Here is a 16,613-nt window from a genome sequence, read left to right as displayed (position 1 = left end):
AGCTCATCTGCAGTTTCCCCACGCTGGCCTTGCACACCCTGACTACCTGAGATGTGTACAGCTGAATCACTGCTGAGGGTCTCACAGAAAGTCACTAAGAGATCTTGGATCCTATTTCTCCGATGAACTGCCAGATGGAGTGTTGTAGCATCACATTAGGCATTCAGCAGACAAAGCAGAGATCACCTAAAAATTCTGCTGCTTTTGGAGTATGAAATCAGAAAAGTGCTGTAGAAAGCTCAGGAGCCAGGCTTGGCAGGGCCTGAGAAAAGCAATGGTCTAACCAACAAACCAGGTCCCGCTTCTTTTCTAGTATGCACAAAAAAAGCCAGTGAATCTGGACAGTACGACTGAGATTTCACTAAAGCAAGCTAAAAAAGAGTTGCAGACAGGCTGCTTGAATTATTTTCTCTCTCCAGAAAAATAGTTGCACATAAAGAAAATATTTTTCAGAGAAAAATCATAAATATCCTAAGATAAGTAATGACTGAGAGAGAGTACAGGGAACAATCAAGCTTGTACAATGAAAGGAAGGGTGTCTGCATGCAACATAACAAAAGGAAATAGAAAAGTGCACAGGTAAAAACAGATTCCATTAAAAAAATAAAATAAAATAAAATAAAATAAAATAAAATAAAATAATAAAATATCTAGATTTCTGTGTAATAAAAAACAAACAGCACCAGTGTGAGAGGAGAGAGCATTAAATATAATAAGAAAGAATAAACTGTTCATGGCAGCAGAAGCCAGAGGTAGGCATTACCCAGTAGAAGAAACTAACGAGAGAATTTTGTTATGCATTCTGAGACAGGTGATGTCTCTCTGTGCATTGCAAACTCTGACTACCTGTAAATAAATAAATGAGGAAGAACAAGACATTTTTCCCTGCATTTTACAGGCATGTCTTGACAGAAAAGGAGTGACTAGGACAGATCAGTCTCAGATGGACCAAAACAGTACTGCATACACAGCAGTTCATCAAGACCATCACAAACTGGCAAAGGAGGAGCCCTGCCATCCATACTGTCCATCTTACAACTCTTAGGCCTTCTTCAGGCCTGAGGGTGGACAACAACATACTGGGCTTTAACAGGTCAGAGTTGCCTGTTGTCAACACACTGGTTAGAAGTCAGTGCATCGACACATTCATCTTTTGTTTCAGATGTGTCAAAAAATATAATAGGGAAGAGGCTATAATGCTAGGACAGAGAGGAGGTGAGATCTAATGTTAGCACTGTCCAGCTCCCACAAACAGTGTGATAAAAGTCAAGTGTCTCACTCTTTTACAGTGAATCAGAATAAATGTGACTCCGTGTCGTACCCATGAATTAGGATTGGAAGTGCTGTCAATTAAGCAGGTAAAAGCACATGTAAAAAGAGGAGATGATGACACGGAGTACTAGGTTTGCCCTCGGGGCTAATGCAGACATCCAGTTATTTCTATAAGAATTGGGAAGAGCACATCATCACCGGGGTAATAAATTGGGCAAGATCTCCTAAAACTGAAGGCACACTGTCATCCTCTATACAGAGCAAAAGTACTGTAAGGAAAGGACTGCTACAGGAGATATTTCACCAAAAGCGTTTATAGCACCCATGGAAATCACAATTTTACATTTACAGTTGTGATTGAAGTGTGATGAAGTTGTGAATTTGCAATTGTGCTTTTACAGCAAGTGTGGCAAAAAAAAATGAGAGCACTGAAACCTAAACACAAAAACAGGATGGAAAAGGAGTATCTTGCCTTTTGTTGATTCAGCAATTCACCCACATGCTATTTCAAAGAGAGCCCCAAACCATTCTTAGGCTAGCACCTGCCCTTTGGTGTTCCCCACTTTCCTCCTCTTCTTCATTTTCATACTCATCCTCATTCCTCAACAAAGGAGCCACAGAGAGATACTGAAGGTGATTTGTGGAAAGGAGACATTGAAGGAGAGGTGAGGGGCAGGCAGACAAGAACTGGGAGGGGAACCGAGAGCACTGTACAGCAGAGAGAAAATGAGATTCAGAGGAGCCAGGTGAGTGTTACCACTTGTCACTGTGTTACCGCAGCGGAGGTGGAATTCATGCCCACACAGTACTAAAAGCTTTGTATCTCCCTCCCCCAAAACCCCAAAGTAAAAGCAGTCAAGACAGATGTGTTGTGAATTAGTGGCAAAGCACACTGTCTTTATTGGAAACGAGGTCCTAAAAAAAGCTGGGAAAGCACACATCCTCAGCCATCTTCTCGTCAATCCTATAACCCAGACAGAGGTTATTGCTACAGATGTAACCAGGAAGAAGCCTGGCGACTGATAAACACCTTGCATTTTCTGGAAATGACAACAACATCTTCATCACAGCTTCATTGCTTTAACTTCTTGCTGGGTTTCCCTTGGACCTTAGGTAAAGCAATTTGTTCCGACTCACTCTTGCCACATTTTCCAACCTGCCGGGACCAGCCAAGCAGATGTGCCAAAGTGAGTGGCATTCAGATGCAAACAAAAATCTGAAACAATTAATTCAAAAAACATCCTTAAACCTAGCCCCCGTGCAGAAATCCCAGTACATGGGAACCTGTTTAGCTTGTCATTAGCTAGTAATAGGTACAAATTAAGCATGAAATAGAAGTCAGTAAAATCTTCATGACTGTAGCATTTAGAAGCATGGGACTCATCACCACAGATGAGAGAGCAGTGGGGGGCACTCATCTTTGAAGAGGTTCTGCTCCCAGCCTGGCTTGCAATGATGCATTTTAAAGAGGGAATTAGAGAGCAGATAAGCAAAAGCCAGCATCTCCCATGAAAGGATCCAAGTGCACTGTAGACCTTTGGTCACGAACACTGGACTTCTGGAAATTCCCATGCAAGTTTTCAGCATTCATTGGTAGCAGACTCCACTCATAGCTCTCGCTGACACTGGAGAGAGTGAGTGTGGCAGTGACAGGTAGATCAGCATCCAGCCTGAAGTCTGCCAAACCCTCCTGCTCTCAGTGAGAACCACTACATGGTGGCATGGCCAAGGAGACTCACACTTCTGTCACAGGGGAGGATCTGGAAGGCTCTAAGCCCTGTCTTTTCTCCACTGCAGCACAAGGACACTGGGGACAAGGTCCATAATCTCTTCTAACTTACCCAGCAATTTACAGCTGGCTCTGACCTGCGTGCCGCTTGCAGTTCCAAGATGCCACATGTTACCTAAGGGCCAGAGTGTGAGGTGCATCCTACAGTTGTTGTATCCATGTGGTCAGAGGACAGATGGGCAGGGCAGTAGCCCTCAGATTCACTGGATGGACCCCTCCACACATACACATTAAGCAGCATTAATACAACGGCAGTGATTACTTCCTCCCACAATAAACTCAAAGAGATTAAAGCAGCAACACTTCGCTGCAAGGATCATAGTAGAGCTGGCACAGATTGCTGGGTTCCTTAGTGAACAAAGTAGGACAAGAAAAGCAGATTGAAATTGTCATTTTGGCTTGGGATCTGGGAGGCAAGACAACTTGATCCTGTCCAGAAGAGGGGATGTGAAGTCCCAGTAAATGCTGCTGGTAACTGTAGCAAAGGCTTCTTGAGACAGTAGGCAAAAGAAAGCACCTTATAGCACAGCCACAGCAAACAATACCTGCTTTGTAGGCACATAGTGCAGAAGGAAACAATGTTCATATACTGTGTACTAATCTTGAACTGCCATGAGATAGCCGCATGGTCCTGCCTTCTTCCTTGCAACTTTCAGAAAGTGCCGTCACAGGCCCTGCTTCCACACTCCGTGGCTTCCCTTGGGATGGAGGGTGTCTTACACCAGTGAAAAATGCATTCTGACGAACACCCAGTAATCATCAGTATCTCACCGGGACCTGCCAAAGTGTTCACAATGGTACAGGAGGTAGGAGATGTACCCCACTGAGTTCTGCACGTTAGTTTACTGTCATGATACTTACAAATGCTGAGTAGACACTCTGAGCACTGCCTCAGGTATGCTTGCACCTGGGCATTTTTTTTTTTTTGCCTAGAGCAAGATGTTTCCCTGATTCACATGTGAAGGAAATTTGTACCACTTCAAGTATTTTATTTTGATGAAGACTTTTATCTTCTACCAGAAACGCTGCAATCAGACAACATTTTTGATGACGGACTTTTAGATTCAACTGTTTATAATGTATAATATAAAGGATAACTATCTCCCCTGATTTAGCTAGAAGGTTTCCTTCTAAGCAACAGTACTCATCCAATTACAGGAAATGCAATTTACAATGAAATGGAGGAGACGGAAGACACATGACTGTGATATAACACTAAGATTTTGGCTGGCTCTATCATGTAATTGTCCTTTAGTAAAAAATCCCAAGAAGCTATCTGCTGAAGATCTTTGTTAAGGGATCTAGGTTAAAAAAAAAAAAAAAAAAAAAAAAAAAAAAGTGCAAAAGTGCAACCTGTTTCCTAATGCATTACAAATTGCAAGAAAGGCCTGTGCACATTTAAAGAACTAGTTAAGGAGTTTTACAGGACAGTGTCAACACTTCCAGAACTCAGCAAGACTGTGCAGACAATGGAATTTGTGCAATGGGAGCCAATAGAACATAACAAAAAATTTCCTACCAATATTTTTTCCTCCCTCTTAGCACAATTTGTACAATTACAGGGATTTTAAAGACAGATAAGCATGTTTGTCAAAATGTTGTGGTTTAACACGTCAGGCAGCAAAGCACTATACAGCCGTTTGCTCCATGGTGGGATGGGGAGAGAATTGGGAGGAAAAACAAGTAAAAGCTCATGGACTGAGATAAAGACAGTTTAATAGAACAGAAAAGGAAGATAAATAGTCCTGTAATAACATAACATATAACATAACATAACACAACATAACATAACAAATATAACATAAACATAACACAACATAACATAAAAATGATGATGATTATAACATTAATAGTAATTAATAGAGTGTACAAAGCAAGTGATGCACAATGCAATTGCTCACCACCCACTGACTGATGCCCATCCCCAAGCAGTGGACCCCTCTACCCCAGCCAGCCACCCCCTATTAATTGTTCAGCATGACACTGCATGGCACGGGACATCCCTTTGGCCAGCCTGGGCCAGCTGTCCTGGCCGTGTCCCCTCCCAGCTCCTGGTGCACCCCCAGCCTCCTTGCTGGCAAGGCAGCACCAGGAGCTGAAAAGTCCTGGGCTCCATGCAAGCACCACTCTGCAACAACTAAACATCAACGTGTTATCATCATTATTCTCATCCTAAATCCAAAACACAGAACTATACCAACTTCTAGGAGGGAAATTATCCCAGCTGAAACCAGGACACAAAAACATCTTTCTTTATTAAAAATATGAAACTTTAAAAGGTAGATATCGACATAAAATAAACCAGATCTTGTTTTCTACTAAGTAAATTCTGTCCCCCTAGAGCAAAGATATTGTCTTAGGAAAAGTGCTTTTGACAGCTGTTGTGATGTTGTAAAAAAAAAAAAAAGTGGTCTGCAATGGTTTTTGAGGTACACCAAACATCTTTTTAGGTTGACAGTCACACAGTAGTTGTATGAATATTAGAAAAGGAAGTTTACATTAGCCCATCTGAAATCTTGCAGATTTTCAACAAATTAGGATTGTTAACATCCACCACATATTCTCTACCACTTATCGATGTTAATAATCATAATAAATTACTGAATGAATATCATGTGCCTTTTGAGATTTTTTGGGTTTTTATTCCTGCAGGAAACACATCCTGTCCTTCACAAACTAAGGAATCCAAGCAAGAATGTGTACATTTTATAATGAGGGATTTTTTTCAAACAGCAGTTACCAACTCGTATGATTTAATACAACTCCAGAGGTCAAAAGGAGCATGTTGTGTAAGATACTACAGAAGAGCTGCACTTACAGAATCTTTATCTGGTTAAAACTGGTTTATTCAGAAATGTTATATTTCTGAACTTAAACAATATCAATTGCTGAGCTCCTAATATATACATATATATTTGAAATCCCACAGTTAAGCTTCGATCCACAAAAATAAATTAATTAATTAATTAATTAATTAATTAATCCCATGACATGTTTTTAGTCTTTCTGAAAGCAAATAGAACTTATGCTCCCATATTTTACGTAATATAAAAAGTTGTATTAAAAATAACTGTTGTATTAAAAATAACATCAATAATAGAGTAAGAATGCTTCATTAGACGAAGACGTAGTCAGAACACAAATTAATAAACTTTCAAAGCAAGAAACATTCAGCCAAAGACATCATAATTTTAGGATTGTCTTGTTCGTGAAGGTGATGAAAGCCAAGCAGACCACATAACCAAAAATTGTGCTGCTGACTCCTTGATTTCAGCTCTTCCTTCAACTTGCCACCTTTGAGGTTGAGTAAGCAGAGTGGTACCTGTCCTACCAGGAAATATTTTCCCCCTGACTGAAATCTCTTCTGCCTGGACCACACACCACGTGTGTCTGCTCCTTGGCACTAGCTCTGAACCTTCCTTTGTGCCCCCACATGCCACGGGTGCCCCCACACCCGTGGCTGTGTGCATCCACATCTGGGTGGACAGCCGGCTCCATTTCCTTGGACTCTCTCACACATCTAATTCCCACATTTCCCCTGCAAGACTTCTGTAGCCTGCAAGTTCCGTTGAGTGGGGCCTGTCTCTATGAGACACTTCTGAAAGACAGAGAGACACACAGGAATGGCTCCTCGACTAAGGCCCCTAGTTGCCATGGTAATATAAAAAATAAACATTACAATAAGAATAAAGCAGTCTGGCAGTGATGAGGCATAAAGCAGCACAAAAAAAGGGACATGATAAATCACCTGGGAAACAAGATTTATTTTTTTTTTTTATCTTTACTGCCCATGTGCTCTCCTTTCATATCAAAATATATAAATTTATATACCTATATGCAAGCCCCAGACAAGAAGAGGCAGACGCTTTTCATGTTTCAGTTAAGTTTCTCTATGTGTAGAACTGTAAAGTTTATTTCAAGTTTTCAAAAGAATACTGCCTTCTGTATAAACGGGAAAAAAACTTTCAGAATAAACAAAATTGACTATTCTAACCAATATTCTGAAAGGTTGGGATTTTAACAAAACCTACTGAATACAGACCAGTAAAAAAGCCTCTTTTCTCACCTCATTCCCTGCAGAACCAGCAGTACTAAGGACAGCATGCTAGGCTTCTCGCTTTTATCTGGTAGAGTCTGGCCACCCCTGTTCTCCTAAGACATCGCCAAGAAGGGTTGCTCCTTCCAATTACAACACTACTTTTCCAGAAACCCATTAGTTATTTTACTTTCTTACATTTACTTAACAGCATTGAAGCAGTTTAACATGTTCCTCACTTTAAAAGCCTTCAGTACCAAAGGTCCCTTTTCTGGAAGATTACTACCAGCATAATTGTCAAGTCAGTCTTCAAAAGAAGAAAAATGTGGTATTTTTTTCAACCTCTAGCAAGCTTACAAAAGGCTAGGAAAGTTGGACTGACATATGCCAGGTATCTGGGTTGGCGTTGCACTGGATACTCCTACATGACTTTCAGCTTCTTGTGGCCTCATATGATGTTGGCACTTTGTATGCAGCACCTATGAGCTTTTCAATTTGAATTACTATGGCTAATGTGAGCCTCCATACCTGATGTCAAGCTTTTGAGACTCTTGTTGATTTTGTGTGGCTCCCAAACCCAAATAAAGCTAGAACAGAACGACAAAGATGGACTCAGTGGTATTCTGTGCATTTCATCATATTGCTTGATAACCAAGTGTCTGTTCAGATTTTTTTTTCATTCTGACTGTAATATACTGTCAGTATACTGTCAGTATACTGTCAGTATATGTCAGTACTGTCAGTATACTGTCAGTAATATACTGACCAAAAAGGGCTTAAGAAGCAAATCCAGATGAGGGTCCTTCCTCCAACTGGGCGCTATGCATGGTGCTGGGCCAGAGCTGGGCCTTGTTCTCATCTCCCACAGCTTGCTGTTTTCACTTGGGATATAATGCAGGAGATAGTCTTGTTGTGTCTCACTGCACAGGATCTTGGGCATCTTCTAAACCCAGCAAACCTAAGGACTTGCAAAGGCTTCTGTGGAGTTTTCTGCACTTTGAATATCCCTGCTCTCAATTCCCCACAGCTGCCTTGCTCCAGAGCTAGCCTGAACTCATGGGTGGTCAGCAGGCTAGCACTCAGTTAGTCCTCTTCTCTCAGCAGGGCAGAAGAAGCCTATGGTACCTCAGCAGAGGAGGAAAGAGACATCCCCTGAGTCTGCAAAATACCCAGGTACAACTTTCGACTGTACAACATTAAATTATGTGTTAACTAACAGTATCCAATACATCTGTACACCAGCTATCTGAGGATCTGTGCTCTGACATGTGCGGAGCTATTTCAGTGCTCGTTAAGACAAAAGCGCTGTGTTCCCAAACAACTGAGGAAAGCAGTGTAAGAGTGGAATTAACCCGGAGTGCCCTTTAAAACAAACCGTGACTTTTAGGCAGGCTTCTAGAATAGAAATTAAGAGCTGTGGTGTGAATGGCTTCAGAAAGACACTATGTACAAGGCAACCCAGCAGATGAGGTCTCTAAACAACTGTAACACAGCTTCAGCTATTTTAGTTCAGCATAGCAAATCAATAATTGTCTGTGAAGAGCCCTACTGAGAAAAGAAGGACGTGAACTGTGACAGGTGATCAATGCAAAGCCTGTAATGGCAGATACTTGATTATTCCAAAAAGCAAAGTTTGACAATTCTTTGTGTGACCCAGTATTACCTGCAAGTTTATCTTCAGTGGAAGGGCAACTTCAATGCGAGCAGAATGTCATGAGGCCAGAAGAGATGCAGGTCCTGCAATACACTTTGTTTTTGTAAATGGTGTCGGGGAAAATACAGAGAGAGAGATTGCCTACAATAAAGGTTCTGTTCATCAAAATAAAGGCTTTGTGAGAGAAACTCTCCTCATGCAAACTAGTAGCACAAGTTCAAAACCAGTTTGAAGTGGGACTTACTGAATACCTGTACTTTGTGATGGTACCTCCAACTGGAAATACTGCAAAAATGTCAAGATATGGCACCATCAGCAGAAAAGCCAAAGCATGAATAATCAGCATGAGCCTTCCATAGTTCCAGTGTATGAAATGAACTGTATTTCCATTTCAATAAACTACTAAGTAGAAGCTATTTTAGTCATAAGACAGATAGAAAAGCTGTGCAGCTTTGACTTTAAGTCCCAAAATTATGTCTGCAGTAGTAATTATCTAGGATATTTCCTTTTCATAATAAATGACTATTTTCCTCTTTCACAAAAGAGGAGCAATGGGATTTTATTTATTTATTAGCTCTTTCTTTTGATGCAAAATAAGGAGAACATTTGTTCTCCTCGTATGAGAGGAGAGCTGGATTCACAGAGAATGCTATTTTTACATCTCCCAGCAGTGGATTCTAAGTTGCAGTCTAGCTCTCACGAATGTCCTCACTTTCCCTTCTGATCCATCCTATCGGTCGTTTGTGTGTCTAATTTCTCTTACAGACAGAAGTACCAGTGGAAGAGGCTGCTGGCTGCTGAGGGATTTTACTCCGACAGAGCAAGGACTGTGCTGAAGGTCCTTCTAAGACATGCCCCAGTTCTTCCACTGTTTCTAGGACTGGTGCAAGACCTATTAGGGGAAGTCTTCTCCTGTGTTACACAAAAAATTCCAGTTAGAAGATCACGGAGGATCCCTGCTGCTGTGTGTCCTCTGTGAATTTAGTCACAGACCTCTGAAAATCAGGGCTGTGGCTCAGAGCTGGAACATGCTGAATAGAGTGCCAGCACAGGCAGCAGAATTATGTGACCTGAGATTGCCTTTTCAAAACAGATGGGTAGCAGTGTCCTGACAAAACCAGAGAGGCACATAATGAAACACTAGTAAAGCGAGTGAGACCTACCACCACAAAGCTAGCTGTGAATAGAAAAAATAGAAATCAACCTTGCACGAGGACATAATAGAACAACTCAGACTTTTCTCCTTTCTGTTCATCCTTTGGGAAAAGCAAACAAACAAACAAACGAGTAATGTCCTGAAGAACGTATGACATATCAGTTCTACCCTGAGAAAAAATATTATAGTTATAATATTATAATAGTTATTATTAAAGTTATTATAGTTAGTTATAGTTATAATAGTATAATAATATAGTTATAATATATAGTTAGTTATAGTTATAATATTATATAATATATAATATTATATCAGCCTGGAGAAGAGGATGCTGAGGGGGGACCCCATTGCAGTCTAAAACTTCCTCACGAGAGGGACTGGAGAGGCAGGTAACCTATTCTCCGTTACCACCAGTGATAGGTCCCGCGGGAACGGTGTTAAGCTGAGGCAGGGGAAGTTTAGGCTGGACATCAGGAAGAGGTTCTTCATCAAGAGGGTGGTTGCACACTGGAACAGGCTCCCCAGTGGAGTAGTCACTGCACTGTCTGAATTTAAGACTGTCTGAATTTAAGCCTGTCTGAATTTAAGAAGTGATTGGACTGTGCACATAGTCACATGGTCTAAACTTTCGGGCAGACCTGTGCGGTGCCAGGAGTTGGACTTGATGATCCTTGTGGGTCCCTTCCAACTCAGGATATTCTATGATTCTACGATTCTATGATTATAGTTGTTCTTGACAATTAATTCAGACCACAAGCCACTTTCATTTGTTTTCTGCAGAGCCTGGACCAAGGCATGTGTTTAAAGAAACAGGGAGGAACACAAAAATGAAATAGACAGAGAATAATGTACCTACTGTATATGATCATTGAGATAGATGTCAAAGTTTGGAACCAACCAAATAGGGACTTAACAGCATATAATTAAGCTCAAATTGCAGAGGCTGTAACCTACCATATACACATTAAAACAGTGAGGTGGGAAGTGTCTTCTGGAAAGAAAATATTTCCTTAGTGTGTATACTTGTTTGAAAAATCTTAGGCCTAATTCATCAGCATGCATATGGAAATGCTTAAAGGCATGTGAATATACATGGCTGAGTCAGAACCTTAGTGAGGAAACAATGCTTTGGCTGGCAGCTTTGCTCCTTTTTCTGAGTGGCTGCTGTCATATAAAATTTACCTCTAAAGCCCTGTGACCTTAATAGAAAGAGATTATCTTCTCATCCTTCTCAAAAATTCAATTGTGCCTTCTCAAGCCAAGGATCAGGCTTGGAACAGCCTGTCTCCAACTACAGTGAGATAGTGCTTTTCATTACTGCAAGCAAAAGATCTTCCTTCTAAATGCTACGACAGCAGAGAATTCAAAACACACACACAAATGGAGGACAACCAAAATGTACTAAGCCTGCGGCCAGCTTGCTACACAAATCCCAGATATTACTGAATCTCAGGCTCCCTCGATTGTGCCTACACGTGTGCATAAATATACAGCACTGACTCCCCTGTGTGAATGCTATCGCATTGTCGTCATACCAGCAGAAGAGAAAAATGAAAGTCACACATGGAGGGTGTAGGACCAGGGGAAGTGTGCACTTTGAATGCAGAACAAGTATTTCCAGCACCCACAAAACAGAATCTAACAGGGGCAGACTACATAGCCTGGGTGCTCAACACATAAAACAGAAGAAGCTTGGTCTTATTCAGATATTTCCCCCAAATCCCCAAGGTTGCATCAGTCTCCTTCATTATGCAACTTGCTACAGCTGCCAGAGATACTGCACCTCTCCTGCTACCTGCAGCTGCTCAGCCTCAACAACAATCTGTAGGGAACAGAGAACAGAGGGCTGTGATAGAGCAGCATCTGTTTTCTCAGCTGGGCAGTGCTTCAGGATCCCCTTGAACACCTGATCCTCTTCAGACATGCACACCATGCTGCCTGGATGGATGGGGTCTTGAATGCTGGGGAGGCTGCAAAAGGGTGATCTACTGTAACACCTGCCAAGCATGCAAGCAAGGAAGAAGTGAGCCACAGCACAGGCAATTTCATTAGACCCTACATCCCCGTTGCAATACTCTTCTCAGACATTCTGATGCAAAAATAGTAATAATAATAATAATAATAATAATAATAATAATAATAATAATAATAATAATAATAATAATGATCACACAAAGCACAAGGCATAGCTTACAGGTGATGAGTGAACAAAGTGCATGCAGCATGCACATGCTTCACATGCAGCATGTCAGGGAGAGAAGATGATCCTACTGCTATCAATACAAAACACAAAAATACTCATCAGACAGTATTGGCCAGCAGAAGTGTCTCGCATGCTTCTTTCCTCTGCTGCTTCCTTGTCCAGCACAGAGAAAACTGACCTCTTTTTTTTTCAACTCTGCATTGTCCTGAGCTTTCATCTGACAGCTGCTAATGTTAGATGAACCAGTAATGCCCATCCACCCCCCAGGAAATACATCACCAGCCACAGGTCTATTTTCATATTTCTTCATCCCATTTCAACTCTTTTTCTCTAAGACAGTTCAAGACCACAGATATTTAATCAGTTACTGCTTCTTCTAAAGTGGACTTTTAAAATCTAATTTCAGTATATCAAATCCATCATATAAGCAATGTTTTTGCCAGGATTCCACTCACGGAATCCCATGGTAGAAGTTGTGAAGTGTGATGCCAAAATAAGTTTAATGTGAGTCCTTCACACTGCTGCACCAAAGGGAAAGTTCCACTTCCCTTACAATATTTCCTTTTCCAGTACCTCATTTCCGTGTTGACTCATGTTTGTCTTCAGTTGTTATCAATTGAAGACAATGAATCAACCGGTATTCTTTAAGATGTTCTGAGAACATCATTTTCTGGCTTCATTTCCAGGGAAGGAACCAAAAAAGCACATAAAACCTAAAAGAGGCTGGTGAAGGCTGGTGAAGGGAATGCTATACTGTGGGACATAACCGCTTTGGGGCAAGGTCTGTGGCTTTACCCTCTGTTTGTACTACATGTGGTACAGTAAGGCTGAGGTTATTTTAGACACTTGTCTGAGTTGAAAGCTCACAGTACAGACTTCTCCTTGATCATTAGCTAGGAAGACTACAACACCAGTGATCAAGAAATGACAAGAGAGAAAATGTCCACGTCCACCCACTAAATAGAGATAATTTGGCTATTTGGGTGAGTAAGAACATGAGAAATACCAGATTCTTGAATTGGAAACTGTGGGGAAAAAAAAAAAAAAAAAAAAAAAAAAAAGAAAAGTAATTATGAATTTCCCCTCAAAATAATGTTTTTGGGGAAAAGGGGGAACTATTTCAGAATAAGTCAAATCCTATGGCATCATCAGAATGATGCATTTCAACATGAACTGTTTGTCCTTAGTATTACAAAAAAAAAAAAAAATCAATACAAAATCACTGCAAACAGAAAATCAAAAGCTTACTCTGAAAAGGGTTGACCTTATCAAAGCATTGTACTCTATCCTTTTCAAGGAAAATTCATCAGAATTGACATTTTTTGTAAAGTTTTTATTCTGATGAGGTGGTCTGTTTGGAAAGAAAAATATTCAGATAGAATATTTGCAAACAGCTCCATAAACAACTCATTTATGGAGGTCTGGTATATCATTGTCTGGAAGATCAATGCTTTTTTTTTTTTTTTTGGTAATAAGTGTGCCAGCTCATAAAGTTCCTGCTAGAGTCGTATCTTTTCAGACTGAGATTGCTTTACCAATTAAACAATAGAGCTATCCCAGCTTTACATGAACCAAACAATTACAAGTTTGCAGTTGTATCAATTACAATAAGGGAACTATGTTTTGAAGGCAAACTGTATTGCTGAAATTGATACGTCAAAGGACTTACATGGCTCAGAGTTTTAACCTTAGCTTGCCAGCAATTCTCTTTCCTGCCAGCCTACCATGGAATTGTCTTTGATATATAAGGTACTGAGCACAAATCACAAGGACACATTATTTAATTACTGTTCTGAAAACTTGGGCTTTTGCTGTGCTCTGTTTAATGTCTGCCCATTTACGATCTATGCCACATGTCAAACACTTGCCCTTTGCAAAACCATGAAGTAACTCCGAAAAAAATAGCCTGCATGTAGCTACCTTGGGGAAGGAAATGTGGCATTCCCAGAGAGATCAAGGGGCACAGGCAGCAGGGCAGAAATGTGACAGGGTTCCTAGTCAAGCGGAGAACACCATGTATATGGAGACAGAATATCCTTGTCACATTATTGTTGTTATACCTTTGTCGTTATGCCTCTCAACATGAATCCTGTATGTTAAGCATACAGAAGAGGCACACTCAGTATTACTGCATGCAGAACTTAGAGCACAAAATAAAAAAACATTAAAGACACTTTTCTTTAATTCTCACCTTTTTTATTACCTCTCTCCCCAGGGGCAGCCCAGGAAGAGTGATGGAACAAAAAAGAGTTTATGGCATGAGGTACAGTTCTCAAAGTACTGAGCAGATGCTTTCTTAGCTCCAGCACTGAAGAGTCCATGTCAGTGTGAGGAATGAGTCTTTGGATGTTGCCCTAGGCATCCACATTTATTTTACATCCAGAAAACTCATAACTAATCCTATCCACCTATCCCCCCTCTGTCTCAGAAGCACCCTGATGGGCTATGGTTTTGCAGATAGAGAAGCCATTTCTTTCCCCATTGTACTGCCACAGACAACTATGGAGATGTGCTTCAGGAGAAAGGGACTATCCAGCTTTAGGCAGCAATTAATCCTGACCAGAACACTGCAGCTAATGACAGACATTGGCTCATTGCCTGCAAAACAGATGCGCTTTCATCTTGGCTTGCAGAGTAATCAAAGTTACATTGCAATTGGCATATGACCAGGGAAAGGAGAGAAATTTACAATGGCTGTAGAAAAAGAGCATTATAAACATTGTAATTTCACATTTGTAGTATACATTTCACAAAACTCTATGAATGTGCCATGGCCTATAGAAATGGGACAGCCAGACAGCTCCAGCTTTCCAAAGAGCATCGCATTTTGCGAACAGTTACAATGCACACATTTTTATTATTTGAGGGACTGGACACAGTGATTCCTTTTAAAATATCACTTTTCTCATGGAAAATTTCAGTCGTGTTTCTTCCATTTGTCAACCAGCTATGAAACTGCTCACTTTTTTATTGTTTAAGAGTTGACATGACTGAGCCACTCTCTGTTCAATTTGTGGGGCCTTTTTTTAGACAAAATCTTCTCTTTCTTTTCATGCAGTGTTACCCCTTCAGATCCAACAATGGATTTGAAAAACTTAACTTGAAAAATTTAAGATAAAACTTATCCCCAAATCTACATTTCTCTTTATACATATTAATTAGCATTAGTTAGTCAGAGTGCTCCCATATCAGTCTTTATTTGGTGAAAGGGCACCTGTTATCTTTCTGAGGCAAAGCTCTGTTTTCAGGCATAGGAAGTAGGACTACTGATGATTTACTGCTTGACTGTGTCTGACTGGGACCAAGTTATGAAGTTGACTTTTGTCATAGCAGCCTGTATGGTGCCCTGTTTTGCAGTTGTGACTGAAACAGCATTGATAACACACCTGTGTTTTAACTGTTGTTGAGCAGTGCTTGCAGAGCATCAAGGCCCTCTGTTTCTTACTTGTCCCTACAGCCACTGGGCTGGGGATTGGCAGGAGGCTGGAGACAGAGCACAGCCAGGACAGAGGACCTCACCTGACCAAAGGGGTACCCTGTGCCATGGAAGGTTGTGCTCAGCTGTAACACTAGGTTAAAGTAGGAAGAAGGTGTGATGTTCATGGTTATGGCATCTGTCTTCCCAAGCAATCAGTACGTGTGCTGCAGCCCTGCTTTCCTAGAAGTGGCTGGACATTGCCAGAGAGTGTAGTCATTGTGAGGAATCTCAGTGTGGTATGGAGAAGGATCAAGGGTCAGACTGAGACTCTGTGCTGAAATTGTCCACCTTTGTTGGTTTTATGACAATATTACTTCAATTTTGGAGTGAGGAACTCTGTTGATGCAAGGGAAGTTCCTGAAGAGTTCATGATGAACACATACCTTTAAAACAACCCAGTTTCACAGATGCAAGGCAGGGCATGTACCAGGTTTATGTGGCAAGGCTGTGGCAGCTGGGGCAGCATGCAGAGCTCCTCTGAGAGGAGATGCCAGGACTGCCCCGTGCCGGACACAGCCAGCTCCAGCCGGCTCCAATGGCCCCACCACAGGGCACAGCTGGGCCCAGCAGCCAAAATGGTGGCACCTCAGGGAAAATAGATAAAAGAAGGGGGAAAAAGCTGTGAGACATGAGGAAAACAAAGGCAAGAAATAGCCTTGCTAACCCCCAGATCAGAGAAGAAGGAGGGGAAGGAGGTGCTGAAGGCACCAGAGCAGAGCTTGCCCTGTGGTTAAGACCACATTGGAGCAGATACTTAGCTGCATCTGATGGACAGGATCAATGCACTGAAGAATTAATATCAGAAAGCAATTGTTAGAAGCACAAGTTCAAGGTCACCTGAAATACAGCTGAGACACTGAGCAGTGTGGAGCTCAGCTTCCACCCATTCAGATGATCAGATGAACATGTGCTTTCTTAGTCTGGCCCTGGGTTTAAGACTTGACACAGAAGTCCCTTTGTAACAGTAATTTCCTAACACTCTTTGGTGCAGTGCTTTATTTCCCATCACAGGGTTCCTCATTGAA

The 16,613-nt window shown here is 41.2% G+C and overlaps 1 long non-coding RNA gene across 1 annotated transcript; it reads left to right on the top strand.

Moving 5' to 3' along the window:
* Window positions 1–12,709: 12,709 nt before the first annotated feature.
* Window positions 12,710–16,259, top strand: LOC121061939. Its single transcript, XR_005815342.1, has 3 exons — window positions 12,710–12,891; window positions 13,008–13,093; window positions 15,568–16,259. It is a non-coding gene; the product is annotated as an uncharacterized LOC121061939 (long non-coding RNA).
* The last annotated feature ends 354 nt before the right edge of the window (window positions 16,260–16,613 follow it).

The sequence above is a fragment of the Cygnus olor genome, chromosome Z, assembly GCF_009769625.2.
Source record: "Cygnus olor isolate bCygOlo1 chromosome Z, bCygOlo1.pri.v2, whole genome shotgun sequence".
Lineage (NCBI taxonomy): Eukaryota > Metazoa > Chordata > Aves > Anseriformes > Anatidae > Cygnus > Cygnus olor.
Note: the sequence above shows the minus strand (reverse complement) of the source record. Positions and strands in the feature narration are given on the sequence as shown.